Genomic DNA, 16,164 nt, shown 5'->3' with positions numbered 1-16,164 from the left:
TGTCACCGTGCTCGACTTGATTCTAAGTGCCCCGAGTCATGTACGTGGTCCAAAAGAGGTCAACCTTTTTTTTTTGGGGGGGGGTTAATGCCCAAAGTTTTCAACTCGAACCGTGTCGGCAACCCCGACATGAATCGCCCCAATTACCCGAACCCCGACTCGAATCGCGTCGAGCCTTAACCACCTCCAATTTTTTTGCACGACTCATGTCACCGTGCTCGACATGATTCTAAGTGCGCCGAGTCATGTGCGTGATCCAAAGGCGGTCAACTCTTTTTTTGGGTTAACGCCCAAAGTTTTCAACCCAAATTTGTGTCGGCGACCCCGACTCATATCGCCTCGAGCCTTAACCACTTCCAGTTTTTTCGCAGGACTCATGTCACCGTGCTCGACTTGGTGCCCTGAGTCATGTACATGATCCAAAAGCGGTTAACTTCTTCCTTCTTTGGTTAACACCCAAAGATTTCAACCCGAATCGTGTCAGCAACCCCAACTCAAATCGCCTCGAGCCTTAATCGCCTGCAATTTTTTTGAACCACTCATGTCACCGTGCTTGACTTGATTCTATGCGCCCCAAGTCATGTACGTGATCCAAAAGCGATTAACTCTTTTTCTGGCTAACGGCCAAAGTTTTCGAATCGACTCAGCTACCCTGACTCGAATTGCCTCGAGCCTTAACCGCCTCCATTTTTTTTTTCGCTCGACTCATGTAATCGCACTCGCCTTGATTCTGAGTGGCCCGAGTCACTTACGTGATCCAAAACCGGGTAACTTTTTCTTTTTTCTTTTTTTTGTCAAGTCCCAAAGTTTTGAACTCGAATAGAGTCGGATGCCCCGACTCGAGTCGTCTCCAAATTTTTCACACGACTCATGTCACCGTGCTCGACTTGATTCTAAGTGCCCCGAGCCGTGTACATGATCCAAAAGCGGTTAACTTTTTCTTTTTGGTTAACGCCCAAAGTTTTCAACCCGACCCGCCTCGGCAACCTCGACTCGAAGTGCCTCGAGCCTTAATGGCCTCCAATGTTTTTGCATGGCTCATGCCACCGTCAACTTTTCACTCGAATCATGTCACCTAGGGCACCTCGATGCTACGTGAGGCGAGCCCTGTGCGCGATCCAAAACTGGGTAACGTTTTTTTTTGAACTCCCAAAATTTCATTCTTTTTTGCCTTATGAGGCCTATCATGATCTCTTTTTATAAAGAAAATTCTCAAATCGGATTGTTTCGGCTACCCTACCTCGAATCTGGCTAGCTAGGCGTAACGCCTCGAGTCGGCTCGGCAATAAGTGAACTGAAACTTGTGCGTGATCCAAAAGTGGGTAACTTGTTTTTTTTTTTTTTTTTTGTAATGCCCAAAATTTAGCGCTTTTCGCTTTACAGGGCCTCCCATGATTTTTTTGTTTTGTTTTTTTTTTTTCCCCTCGTAGACCCACTCTGGCGACCCAGTCGGGTCGCCCGAGGCTGGGGCGACGGAGATGGGTTGACCTAGTCGGGTGACCCAAGTTGGGTCGACCCAGGCGTGCGATCCTGACTGGGGATAGCAAGTCGATACTATAAGTTTTCTTGCCAATTTTGCTAGCCAGGTCGGCTCACCAAGTCATCTAACAATGTGGTCTTTGCCAAATCAAGAATTGACTCTTTAAGTCCACTCACAGCTCGTTGCCCCGCCGAGTTGCTTCTCTAAGCCCACTCACCATGTCAGCTCACCAAGTCGGTTGTTCAAGTACGTTGCCAAGTCAACTCTTTAAGTTCGCTCACCAGGTCAGCCCGCCCAAGTCACCTCTTTAAGTTCGTTCGCCAGGTCGGCCCGCCCAAGTTGCATCAGCGGGCTAACTCGCCGAGTCACCTCACGAAGTTGACTCTTTAAGTGCGCTCACCAAGTCAGCTCACCAAGTCGACTCACCATCTCGCCTCGATAAGTTGGCTTGCCGAGTTACCCCACCAAGTCGTCGCCTCTTTAAGCCCGCTCACCGTGTCAGCTCGTCAGGTCGGCTCATCAAGTCGACTAATCAAGTAGGCCCACCAAGTCGCCTCAAGGATAGCTCCTCACCATGAGTCGCCTCACCATGTTGACTCAATGAGTCGCCTCACCATGTTGACTCTTTGAGCCCGCTCGCCAGGTCGCCTCACCAAGTCGACTCGAGTACGTTGCCAAGTCGACTCTTTAAGTTCGCTCGCCAGGTCGACTCGCCAAGTCAGCTCACCATGTCATCTCAACGAACCAACTCGCCGAGTCGCCTCACCACGTCGGCTCTCTAATACCGCTCGCCAAGTCGCCCCACCAACTCGCCCCGTTAGGCCCACTCACCACATCGCCCCGTTAGGCCCACTCTCACCAAGTGGACTCTTTAAGTTTGCTCATAAAGTTGAGCCACCAAGTACTCTCACCAAGTCGACTCTTTAAGTCCTTTCGTCGAGTCACCCCACCAAGTACTCTCACCAAGTCAACTCTTTAGGTCCGTTCATAGAGTCACCCCACCAAGTCGACCTTTTAATTGGGTTCATCAAGTCACCCCACCAAGTTGACTCTTTAAGTTCATTCATCAAGTCACCCCGCCAGGTCAGCCCACAAATTACTCTCCCCGAGTCGACTCTTTAAGTTCGTTCATCAAGTCACCCCGCCAGGTCAGCCCACCAAGTGGACTCTTTAAGTTCGTTCATGAAGTCACTCTGCCAAGTCAGCCCACCAGGTCGACTCTTTAAGTTCGTTCATCAAGTCACCCCGCCAGGTCAGCCCACCAACTACTCTCACCAAGTCGACTCTTTAAGTTTTCTCACCAAGTCACCCCGCCAGGTCGGCCCACCAAGTACTCTCACCAGGTCGACTCTTTAGGTTTGTTCATCAGGTCACCCCACCGAGTACTCTCACCAAGTCAACTCTTTAAGTTTGTTCATCAAGTCGCCCCGCCAGGTCGGCCCACCAAGTACTCTCACCAAGTCGACCCTTTAAGTTTGGTCATCAACTCACCCCGCCAGGTCGGCCCACCACGTACTCTCACAAAGTCGACTCTTTAGGTTCGTTCATCAATTCACCCTGCCAGCTCGGCCCACCAAGTTCTCTCACCAGGTCGACTCTTTAAGTTCATTCATCAAGTCACCCCGCCAGTTCGACCCACCAAGTACTCTCACAAAGTCGACTCTCTAAGTTCGTTCATCAAGTCACCCTGCCAGGTCAGCCCACCAAGTACTCTCACCAAGTCACCCCACTAGTTCGACCCACCAAGTCGACTCTCTAAGTCCGTTCATCAAGTCACCCCGCCAGGTCGGCCCACCAAGTCGAATCTTTAAGTCCATTCATCAAGTCACGTGACCAGGTCAGCCCACCGAGTACTCTCGCCAAGTCGACTCTTTAAGTTTGTTCATCAAGTCACTCGGCCAGGTCGGCCCACCAAGTCACCAAGTACTCTCACCAAGTCGACTCTCTAAGTCCGTTCATCAAGTCACCCCGCCAGGTCGGCCCACCAAGTCAAATCTTTAAGTCCGTTCATCAAGTCACCCCACCAATTACTCTAACCAAGTTGATTCTTCGAGCGGGTTCATCAAGTCACTCGACCAACTACTCTCACCAAGTCAACTCTTTAACTATGTTCATCAAGTCACCCCACCAAGCACTCTCACCACGTCAACTCTTTAGGTCCGTTCATAAAGTCACCCCACCAGGTCGACCCTTCAAGTGCGTTCATCAAGTCACCCCACCAAGTACTCTCACCAATTCGACTCTTTAAGTCTTTTCATCAAGTCACCACACCAAGTACTCTCACCAAGTCAACTCTTTAGGACCGTTCATCAATTCACCTCGCCAAGTCAACCCTTGAAGTCCGTTCATCAAGTCAAACCCCACCAAGTACTCCCACCAAGTCGACTCTTTAAGTCAGTTCACGAAGTCACCCAACCAGGTCGGCCCACCAAGGACTCTCACCAAGTCGACTCTCTAAGTCTGTTCATCAGGTCACCCCACCGAGTACTCTCACCAAGTCAACTCTTTAGGTCCGTTCATCAAGTCACCCCGCAAATTTGACCCTCTAAGTTCGTTCATCGAGTCACCCCGCCAAGTTGACTCTTTAAGTCCTTTCATCAAGTCACCCGGCCAAGCCGACTCTCTAAGTGCGTTCATCAAGTCACCAGAACAACTACTCTCACCAAGTCGACTCTATAAGTCCGTTCATCAAGTCGGCCCACCAAGTCGACTCTTTAAGTCCGTTCATCAGTTCACCCCGCCAAGTACTCTCACCAAGTCAACTCTTTAGGTCCGTTCATCGAGTCACCCCGCCAAGTTGACCCTTTAAGTCCGTTCATCAAGTCGCCCCGCCGAGTTGCTTCTCTAAGCCCACTCACCATGTCAACTCACCAAGTCGGTTGTTCAAGTACGTTGCCAAGTCAACTCTTTAAGTTCGCTCACCAGGTCAGCCCGCCCAAGTCGCCTCTTTAAGTTCATTCGCCAGGTCAGCCCGCCCAAGTCGCATCAGCGGGCTAACTCGCTGAGTCACCTCACAAAGTTGACTCTTTAAGTGTGCTCACCAAGTCAGCTCACCAAGTCGACTCACCATCTCGCCTTGATAAGTTGGCTTGCCGAGTTACCCCACCAAGTCGTCGCCTCTTTAAGCCCGCTCACCGTGTTAGCTCGTCAGGTCGGCTCACCAAGTCGACTAATCAAGTAGGCCCACCAAGTCGCCTCAAGGATAGCTCCTCACCATGAGTCGCCTCACCATGTTGACTCAATGAGTCACCTCACCATGTTGACTCTTTGAGCCCGCTCGCCAGGTTGCCTCACCAAGTCGACTCGAGTACATTGCCAAGTTGACTCTTTAAGTTCGCTCGCCAGGTTGACTCGCCAAGTCAGCTCACCATGTCATCTCAACGAACCAACTCGCCGAGTCACCTCACCACGTCGGCTCTCTAATACCGCTCGCCAAGTCGCCCCACCAACTCGCCCCGTTAGGCCCACTCACCACATCGCCCCGTTAGGCCCACTCTCACCAAGTGGACTCTTTAAGTCTGCTCATAAAGTCGAGCCACCAAGTACTCTCACCAAGTCGACTCTTTAAGTCCTTTCATCGAGTCACCCCACCAAGTACTCTCACAAAGTCAACTCTTTAGGTCCGTTCATAGAGTCACCCCACCAAGTCAACCCTTCAAGTGGGTTCATCAAGTCACCCCACCAAGTCGACTCTTTAAGTTCATTCATCAAGTCACCCCGCCAGGTCAGCCCACAAATTACTCTCACCGAGTCGACTCTTTAAGTTCGTTCATCAAGTCACCCCACCAGGTCGGCCCACCAAGTGGACTCTTTAAGTTCGTTCATGAAGTCACTCTGCCAAGTCGGCCCACCAGGTCGACTCTTTAAGTTCGTTCATCAAGTCACCCCGCCAGGTTAGCCCACCAACTACTCTCACCAAGTCGACTCTTTAAGTTTGCTCACCAAGTCACCCCGCCAGGTCGGCCCACCAAGTACTCTCACCAGGTCGACTCTTTAGGTTTGTTCATCAGGTCACCCCACCGAGTACTCTCACCAAGTCGACTCTTTAAGTTCGTTCATCAAGTCGCCCCGCCAGGTCGGCCCACCAAGTACTCTCACCAAGTCGACCCTTTAAGTTTGGTCATCAACTCACCCCGCCAGGTCGGCCCACCACGTACTCTCACAAAGTCGACTCTTTAGGTTCGTTCATCAATTCACCCCGCCAGCTCGGCCCACCAAGTTCTCTCACCAGGTCGACTCTTTAAGTTCGTTCATCAAGTCACCCCGCCAGTTCGACCCACCAAGTACTCTCACAAAGTCGACTATCTAAGTTCGTTCATCAAGTCACCCTGCGAGGTCAGCCCAACAAGTACTCTCACCAAGTCACCCCACTAGTTCGACCCACCAAGTCGACTCTCTAAGTCCGTTCATCAAGTCACCCTGCCAGGTCGGCCCACCAAGTCGAATCTTTAAGTCCGTTCATCAAGTCACGTGACCAGGTCAGCCCATCGAGTACTCTCGCCAAGTCGACTCTTTAAGTTTGTTCATCAAGTCACCTGGCCAGGTCGGCCCACCAAGTCACCAAGTACTCTCACCAAGTCGACTCTCTAAGTCCGTTCATCAAGTCAGCCCGCCAGGTCGGCCCACCAAGTCGAATCTTTAAGTCCGTTCATCAAGTCACCCCACCAAGTACTCTAACCAAGTCGATTCTTCGAGTGCGTTCATCAAGTCACCCGACCAACTACTCTCACCAAGTCGACTCTTTAACTATGTTCATCAAGTCACCCCACCAAGCACTCTCACCACGTCAACTCTTTAGGTCCGTTCATAAAGTCACCCCACCAGGTCGACCCTTCAAGTGCGTTCATCAAGTCACCCCACCAAGTACTCTCACCAATTCGACTCTTTAAGTCTTTTCATCAAGTCACCACACCAAGTACTCTCACCAAGTCAACTCTTTAGGACCGTTCATCAAGTCACCTCGCCAAGTCGACCCTTGAATTCCGTTCATCAAGTCAAACCCCACCAAGTACTTCCACCAAGTCGACTCTTTAAGTCAGTTCATGAAGTCACCCAACCAGGTCAGCCCACCAAGGACTCTCACCAAGTCGACTCTCTAAGTCTTTTCATCAGGTCACCCCACCGAGTACTCTCACCAAGTCAACTCTTTAGGTCCGTTCATCAAGTCACCCCGCAAAGTCGACCCTCTAAGTTCGTTCATCGAGTCACCCCGCCAAGTCGACTCTTTAAGTCCTTTCATCAAGTCACCCCGCCAAGCCGACTCTCTAAGTGCATTCATCAAGTCACCAGAACAACTACTCTCACCAAGTCGAATCTATAAGTCCATTCATCAAGTCGGCCCACCAAGTACTCCCACCAAGTCGACTCTTTAAGTTCGTTCATCAGTTCACCCTGCCAAGTACTCTCACCAAGTCAACTCTTTAGGTCCGTTCATCGAGTCACCCTGCCAAGTCGACCCTTTAAGTCCGTTCATCAAGTCGCCCCGCCGAGTTGCTTCTCTAAGCCCACTCACCATGTCAGCTCACCAAGTCGGTTGTTCAAGTACGTTGCCAAGTCAACTCTTTAAGTTCGCTCACCAGGTCAGCCCGCCCAAGTCGCCTCTTTAAGTTCGTTCGCCAGGTCGGCCCGCCCAAGTCGCATCAGCGGGCTAACTCGCCGAGTCACCTCACGAAGTTGACTCTTTAAGTGCGCTCACCAAGTCAGCTCACCAAGTCGACTCACCATCTCGCCTTGATAAGTTGGCTTGCCGAGTTACCCCACCAAGTCGTCGCCTCTTTAAGCCCGCTCACCGTGTCAGCTCGTCAGGTCGGCTCACCAAGTCGACTAATCAAGTAGGCCCACCAAGTCGCCTCAAGGATAGCTCCTCACCATGAGTCGCCTCACCATGTTGACTCAATGAGTCACCTCACCATGTTGACTCTTTGAGCCCGCTCGCCAGGTCGCCTCACCAAGTCGACTCGAGTACGTTGCCAAGTCGACTCTTTAAGTTCGCTCACCAGGTCGACTCGCCAAGTCAGCTCACCATGTCATCTCAACAAACCAACTCGCCGAGTCGCCTCACCACGTTGGCTCTCTAATACCGCTCGCCAAGTCGCCCCACCAACTCACCCCGTTAGGCCCACTCACCACATCGCCCCGTTAGGCCCACTCTCACCAAGTGGACTCTTTAAGTCTGCTCATAAAGTCGAGCCACAAAGTACTCTCACCAAGTCGACTCTTTAAGTCCTTTCGTCGAGTCACCCCACCAAGTACTCTCACCAAGTCAACTCTTTAGGTCCGTTCATAGAGTCACCCCACCAAGTCGACCCTTCAAGTGGGTTCATCAAGTCACCCCACCAAGTCAACTCTTTAAGTTCATTCATCAAGTCACCCCGCCAGGTCAGCCCACAAATTACTCTCACCGAGTTGACTCTTTAAGTTCGTTCATCAAGTCACCTCGCCAGGTCGGCCCACCAAGTGGACTCTTTAAGTTCGTTCATGAAGTCACTCTGCCAAGTCAGCCCACTAGGTCGACTCTTTAAGTTCGTTCATCAAGTCACCCCGCCAGGTCAGCCCACCAACTACTCTCACCAAGTCGACTCTTTAAGTTTGCTCACCAAGTCACCCCGCCAGGTCGGCCCACCAAGTACTCTCACCAGGTCGACTCTTTAGGTTTGTTCATCAGGTCACCCCACCGAGTACTCTCACCAAGTCGACTCTTTAAGTTCGTTCATCAAGTCGCCCCGCCAGGTCGGCCCACCAAGTACTCTCACCAAGTTGACCCTTTAAGTTCGGTCATCAACTCACCCCGCCAGGTCGGCCCACCACGTACTCTCACAAAGTCGACTCTTTAGGTTCGTTCATCAATTCACCCCGCCAGCTCGGCCCACCAAGTTCTCTCACCAGGTCGACTCTTTAAGTTCGTTCATCAAGTCACCCCGCCAGTTCGACCCACCAAGTACTCTCACAAAGTCGACTCTCTAAGTTCATTCATCAAGTCACCCTGCCAGGTCAGCCCACCAAGTACTCTCACCAAGTCACCCCGCTAGTTCAACCCACCAAGTCGACTCTCTAAGTCCGTTCATCAAGTCACCCCGCCAGGGCGGCCCACCAAGTTGAATCTTTAAGTCTGTTCATCAAGTCACGTGACCAGGTCAGCCCACCGAGTACTCTCGCCAAGTCGACTCTTTAAGTTTGTTCATCAAGTCACCCGGCCAGGTCGGCCCACCAAGTCACCAAGTACTCTCACCAAGTCGACTCTCTAAGTCCGTTCATCAAGTCACCCCGCCAGGTCGGCCCACCAAGTCAAATCTTTAAGTCCGTTCATCAAGTCACCCCACCAATTACTCTAACCAAGTTGATTCTTCGAGCGGGTTCATCAAGTCACTCGACCAACTACTCTCACCAAGTCGACTCTTTAACTATGTTCATCAAGTCACCCCACCAAGCACTCTCACCACGTCAACTCTTTAGGTCCGTTCATAAAGTCACCCCACCAGGTCGACCCTTCAAGTGCGTTCATCAAGTCACCCCACCAAGTACTCTCACCAATTTGACTCTTTAAGTCTTTTCATCAAGTCACCACACCAAGTACTCTCACCAAGTCAACTCTTTAGGACCGTTCATCAAGTCACCTCGCCAAGTCAACCCTTGAAGTCCATTCATCAAGTCAAACCCCACCAAGTACTCCCACCAAGTCGACTCTTTAAGTCAGTTCACGAAGTCACCCAACCAGGTCGGCCCACCAAGGACTCTCACCAAGTCGACTCTCTAAGTCTGTTCATCAGGTCACCCCACTGAGTACTCTCACCAAGTCAACTCTTTAGGTCCGTTCATCAAGTCACCCCGCAAAGTCGACCCTCTAAGTTCGTTCATCGAGTCACCCCGCCAAGTCGACTCTTTAAGTCCTTTCATCAAGTCACCCTGCCAAGCCGACTCTTTAAGTCCGTTCATTAAGTCACCGTCCCGATCTGGCCGAGCCGTTCTGGCCAAGCCATGCTGGCCGAGCCGATCTGGGCGAGCCATTCTGGCCGACCTGATCTGGCCGAGCCGTTCTGGGCAAGCCATGCTGGCTGAGCCGATCTAGGCGAGCCATTCTGGCCGAGCCGATCTGGGCGACCCGTTCTGGGCGAGCCGATCTTTGCGACCCGTTCTGGCCGAGCCATGCTGGCCGGGCCATACTGGCCGAGCCGTTCTGGCCAAGCCATGCTGGTCGAGCCGATCTGGGCGAGCCGTTCTGGCCGAGCCATGCTGGCCGAGCTGTTCTGGCCGAGCCGATCTGGGCAAGCCGTTCTTGCCGAGCCATGCTGGCCGAGCCGTTCTGGCCGAGCCATGCTGGCCGAGCCGATTTGGGCTAGCCGTTCTGGCCGAGCCGATCTGGCTGAGCTCCAAAAATGGTGTCATGGATGGCTGTTTGGTCGCCTCTGTGCCAACTCGATCGGCACAACATTGGGAATGGTTCGACAGCGGTTGTCATTCCAATGTGTCATCGGGATGTCTTGGAACGCGGCCTTTCAAGGGTGACCTCGCATCTAGCACTTGGATTGTGCGTCGTCACAAGTGAATGGGGAGATCTCTTTGTGAACGGCGGCATGGTGATTGCAAGAGAAAATTGAATTAGTAGTCAGAGCATTGGCCTCGGGCCATTGTGACGGCCTTGCAATTTCTCTATAATTGCAACCTATGTTTGCGCAGTAGCAGAGTTTGCATGTAAGATTGGCCTTTGTTCTTGACGGTTCCAAGTACTCTCACCGAGTCACCAAGTCACCATGCTGGCCGACCCGATCTGGCCGAGCCGATCTGGCCAAGCCATGCTGGCCGAGCCAAGCTGGCCGAGCAGATCTGGGTGAGCCATGCTGGCCGAGCCGATCTGGGTGAGCCATTCTAGCCGAGCCGATCTTGGCGAGCTCCAAAAACGGTGTCGTGGATGGCTGTTTGGTCACATTTTTCATTGAATTGGATTTTTAAGGGAGTTGTCCGCGCTGTCGTAGATTTCTAATGCAGAGCGAGCCTCGCACTAATAGCTTATATAGGAGAGGTTGTTGCCGCGAGCCTCTCCCGTGCCCCTTTCATTCATTCAACATTGGTGTCTAGGCGAATCGGATTGTTGGGTTTTCAAACGGTGTATGCCGATGTTGAATGAATGAAAGGGGCATGACGCGATCTCAGTGCTTTTCCTCAGCTCTCCTTTAGATCATGTTTTTCGATGACTCAATTTTGGAAAAGGTGAGGCAGCGGTTGCCGATCCATGCCGTGTGTTTTTGGTGGTTTTAAAACTTGATCTAAACGTGAGCCCTTGTCTAGCACTCCGGCGTTGCTTGGTATAATGGCAATTTGCTATGGGTGCTCGGCGCTCTACCAATTTGTCATGGTGTACTTATCGTGGCTACATGGGAGCTTTAATATCGAAAGCTCTCAGCGAAAAATGGTGGCCGAGCCATGCTGGCCGACCCGATCTGGCTTAGCCGTTTTCGTCGACCCGATCTGGCTCTCGTTTCTCACTCCATCGGCACAAATTCGGGAGTTGTTCGACAGCGGTTGTCGTTCCAATGTGTCATTGCAATGATCTGGAGAGCGATGATAAGTGCGGGAGCCCTTGTCCATGGCGTGTGTTTTTGGTGGTTTTAAAACTTGATCTAAACGTGAGCCCTTGTCTAGCACTCCGACGTTGCTTGGTATAATGGCAATTTGCTATGGGTGCTCGGTGATCTAGCAATTTGTCATGGTGTACTTATCACGGCTACATGGGAGCTTTAATATCGAAAGCTCTCGGCGAAAAATGGTGGCCGAGCCATGCTGGCCGACCCGATCTGGCTTAGCCATTTTCGTCGACTCGATCTGGCTCTCATTTCTCACTCCATCGGCACAAATTCGGGAGTTGTTCAACAGTGGTTGTCGTTCCAATGTGTCATTGCGGTGATCTAGAGAGTGATGCTAAGTGCGGGAGCTTGCGTCTAGCATTTGGGGATGTTTGTGCAAGTAAGCAGGGGAGCTTCTTTTATCGGAACCTCTCCGTGGCCTTTGAATATAGACCCAGTGCCGATGATATCGATGGATACGAGCCTTGGATTATAAAATTGTTCAGCTAACATTGGTTTTTGTGAGAGATGGGTACGAAAGCACTTCCCGATCGATACGTGGGAGTTCCCTAAGATCGCCTCTGTGCCAACTCGATCGGCACAACATTGGGAATGGTTCGACAGCGGTTGTCATTCCAATGTGTCATCGAGATCTCTTGGAACGCGGCCTTTCAAGGGCGAGCTCGCGTCTAGCACTTGAATTGTGCGTCGTCACAAGTGAATGGGGAGATCTCTCTGTGAACGGCAGCATGGCGATTGCAAGAGAAAATTGACTTAGTAGTCGGAGCATTGGCCTCGGGCCATTGTGACAGCCTTGCAATTTCTCTATAATTACAACCTATGTTTGCGCAGTAGCAGAGTTTGCATGTTAGATTGGTTTTTGTTCTTGACAGTTCGAAGTACTCTCACTGAGTCAGCAAGTCACCATGCTGGACGAGCCGATCTGGCCGAGCCATGCTGGCCGAGCCGATCTGGGCGAGCCATTCTGGCCGAGCCGATCTGGGCGAGCTCCAAAAATGGTGTCGTGGATGGCTGTTTGGTCACATTTTTCATTGAATTGGATTTTTAAGGATTTTGTCCGCGCTGTCGCAGATTTCTAATGCAGAGCGAGCCTCACACTAATAGCTTATATAGGAGAGGTTGTTACCGCGAGCCTCTCCCATGCCCCTTTCATTGATTCAACATTTGTGTCTAGGCGGATCGGATTGTTGGGTTTTCAAACGGTTTATGCTGACGTTGAATGAATGAAAGGGGCATGAAGTGATCTTAGTGCTTTTCCTCGGCTCTCCTTTAGATCATGTTTACCGATGACTCAATTTTGGAAAAGGTGAGGCAGTGGTTGCCGATCCATGGCGTGTCTTTTTGGTGATTTTAAAACTTGATCTAAATGTGAGCCCTTGTCTAGCACTCCGGCGTTGCTTGGTATAATGGCAATTTTCTATGGGTGCTCGGCGCTCTAGCAATTTTGTCATGGTGTACTTATCGCTGCTACATGTGAGCTTTAATATCGAAAGCTCTCGGCGAAAAATGGTGGCCGAGTCATGCTGGCCGACCCGATCTGGCTTAGCCGTTTTCGTCGACCCGATCTAGCTCTTCTTTCTCACTCCATCGGCACAAATTCGGGAGTTGTTCGACAACGGTTGTCGTTCCAATGTGTCATTGCGGTGATCTGGAGAGCGATGCTAAGGGCGGGAGCTTGCGTCTAGCATTTGGGGATGTTTGTGCAAGAGAGCAGGGGAGCTTCTCTTATCGGAACCTCTCCGTGGCCTTTGAATATAGACCCAGTGCTGACGATATCGATGGATACGAGCCTTGGATTCTAAAATTGTTGAGCTAACATTGGTTTTTGTGAGAGATGGGTACGAAAGCACTTCTCGATCGATTCGTGGGAGCTCCCTAAGATCGCCTCTGTGCCAACTCGATCGGCACAACATTGGGAATGGTTCGACAGCGGTTGTCATTCAGTTGTGTCATCGAGATGTCTTGGAACACGGCCTTTCAAGGGCGAGATCGCGTCTAGCACTTGGATTGTGCGTCATCACAAGTGAATGGGGAGATCTCTCTGTGAACGGCGGCATGGTGATTGCAAGAGAAAATTGACTTAGTAGTCGGAGCATTGGCCTCGGGCCATTGTGACGGCCTTGCAATTTCTCTATAATTGCAACCTATGTTTGCGCAGTAGCAGAGTTTGCATGTAAGATTGGCCTTTGTTCTTGACAGTTCCAGGAGATGACCTCCGAAACTTTTGGATTGGGCCCCTTCAAGGTGAAATTCATCCAGTTGATCGGATGAGCTCGATGACCATTTCACTCCCTTGGCTCCATGAATTCAAATCCCATCCAACTGCCGTGAAGCCATCCCGATTTTGCTATGCGAGGGCTCTCTCCCCAGAGTCGTTATCTTTGCAACAACTTCTTTGGAAAAAAAATTTCGGAATGGTTTGGCAGCGGTTGTCGTTCCAATGGTGCCGTTGTGGTGGTTTCCTGGGCAGCGATCTGAAGGGCGAGCCGTCGTCTAGCAGTTGGGCTGCGCATCATGGGTGACAAGGGAGCCTTTGTAATCGGAAGCTCCCCGTGACCATTCGATGAGAAGAGCCATTGCTTGTGTGAGCAAGGACGAATGCAGCCTCAGATTCCAAACGAAATCAACGACATCGGATCTATATATAAGAGCAGAATGAAGTAGCAGCCCGTTTGCCATGCGTGGCTCCCCAAAGTTGCTCGTCTTTCTCACTCCATCGGCACAAATTCGGGAGTTGTTCGACATTGGTGTCTAGGCGAATCGGATTGTTGGGTTTTCAAACGGTGTATGCCGATGTTGAATGAATGAAAGGGGCATGAAGCGATCTCAGTGCTTTTCCTTGGCTCTCCTTTAGATCATGTTTTTCGATGACTCAATTTTGGAAAAGGTGAGGCAGCAGTTGCCGATCCATGGCGTGTGTTTTTGGTGGTTTTAAAACTTGATCTAAACGTGAGCCCTTGTCTAGCACTCCGGCGTTGCTTGGTATAATGGCAATTTGCTATGGGTGCTCGGCGCTCTACCAATTTGTCATGGTGTACTTATCGCGGCTACATGGGAGCTTTAATATCGAAAGCTCTCGGCGAAAAATGGTGGCCGAGCCATGCTGGCCAACCCGATCTGGCTTAGCCGTTTTCGTCGACCCGATCTGGCTCTCGTTTCTCACTCCATCAGCACAAATTCGGGAGTTGTTCGACAGCGGTTGTCGTTCCAATGTGTCATTGCGGTGATCTGGAGAGCGATGATAAGTGCGGGAGCCCTTGTCCATGGCATGTGTTTTTGGTGGTTTTAAAACTTGATCTAAACGTGAGCCCTTGTCTAGCACTCCGGCGTTGCTTGGTATAATGGCAATTTGCTATGGGTGCTCGGTGCTCTAGCAATTTGTCATGGTGTACTTATCGCGGCTACATGGGAGCTTTAATATCGAAAGCTCTCGGCGAAAAATGGTGGCCAAGCCATGCTGGCCGACCCGATCTGGCTTAGACATTTTCATCGACCCGATCTGGCTCTCGTTTCTCACTCCATCGGCACAAATTCGGGAGTTTTTCGACAGCGGTTGTCGTTCCAATGTGTCATTGCGGTGATTTGGAGAGCGATGCTAAGTGCGGGAGCTTGCGTCTAGCATTTGGGGATGTTTGTGCAAGTGAGCAGGGGAGCTTCTTTTATCGGAACCTCTCCATGGCCTTTGAATATAGACCCAGTGCCGACGATATCGATGGATACGAGCCTTGGATTATAAAATTGTTCAGCTAACATTGGTTTTTGTGAGAGATGGGTACGAAAGCACTTCCCGATCGATACGCGGGAGTTCCCTAAGATCGCCTCTGTGCCAACTCGATCGGCACAACATTGGGAATGGTTCGACAGCGGTTGTCGTTCCAATGTGTCATCGGGATCTCTTGGAACGCGGCCTTTCAAGGGCGAGCTCGCATCTAGAACTTGAATTGTGCATCGTCACAAGTGAATGGGGAGATCTCTCTGTGAACGGCGGCATGGCGATTGCAAGAGAAAATTGACTTAGTAGTCGGAGCATTGGCCTCGGGCCATTGTGACAGCCTTGCAATTTCTCTATAATTACAACCTATGTTTGCGCAGTAGCAGAGTTTGCATGTTAGATTGGCCTTTGTTCTTGACAGTTCGAAGTACTCTCACCGAGTCAGCAAGTCACCATGCTGGCCGAGCCGATCTGGCCGAGCCATGCTGGCTGAGCCGATCTGGGCGAGCCATTCTGGCCGAGCCGATCTGGGCGAGCTCCAAAAATGGTGTCGTGGATGGCTCTCCTTTAGATCATGTTTACCGATGACTCAATTTTGGAAAAGGTGAGGCAGCGGTTGCCGATCCATGGCGTGTCTTTTTGGTGATTTTAAAACTTGATCTAAATGTGAGCCCTTGTCTAGCACTCCGGCGTTGCTTGGTATAATGGCAATTTTCTATGGGTGCTCGGCGCTCTAGCAATTTTGTCGTGGTGTACTTATCGCTGCTACATGTGAGCTTTAATATCGAAAGCTCTCGGCGAAAAATGGTGGTTGAGCCATGCTGGCCGACCCGATCTGGCTTAGCCGTTTTCGTCGACCCGATCTGGCTCTTCTTTCTCACTCCATCGGCACAAATTCGGGAGTTGTTTGATAGCGGTTGTCGTTCCAATGTGTCATTGCGGTGATCTGGAGAGCGATGCTAAGGGTGGGAGCTTGCGTCTAGCATTTGGGGATGTTTGTGCAAGAGAGCAGGGGAGCTTCTCTTATCGGAACCTCTCCGTGGCCTTTGAATATAGACCCAGTGCCAACGATATCGATGGATACGAGCCTTGGATTCTAAAATTGTTCAGCTAACATTGGTTTTTGTGAGAGATGGGTATGAAAGCACTTCTCGATCGATTCGCGGGAGCTCCCTAAGATCGCCTCTGTGCCAACTCGATCGGCACAACATTGGGAATGGTTCGACAGCGGTTGTCGTTCCAATGTGTCATCGAGATGTCTTGGAACGTGGCCTTTCAAGGGCGAGATCGCGTCTAGCACTTGGATTGTGCGTCATCACAAGTAAATGGGGAGATCTCTCTGTGAACGGCGGCATGGTGATTGCAAGAGAAAATTGACTTAGTAGTCGGAGCAT

This window comes from Cupressus sempervirens, chromosome 2, assembly GCF_028749045.1.
Source record: "Cupressus sempervirens isolate cs-2001-9-10 chromosome 2, ASM2874904v1, whole genome shotgun sequence".
Lineage (NCBI taxonomy): Eukaryota > Viridiplantae > Streptophyta > Pinopsida > Cupressales > Cupressaceae > Cupressus > Cupressus sempervirens.
This window is presented reverse-complemented; position numbering follows the sequence as displayed.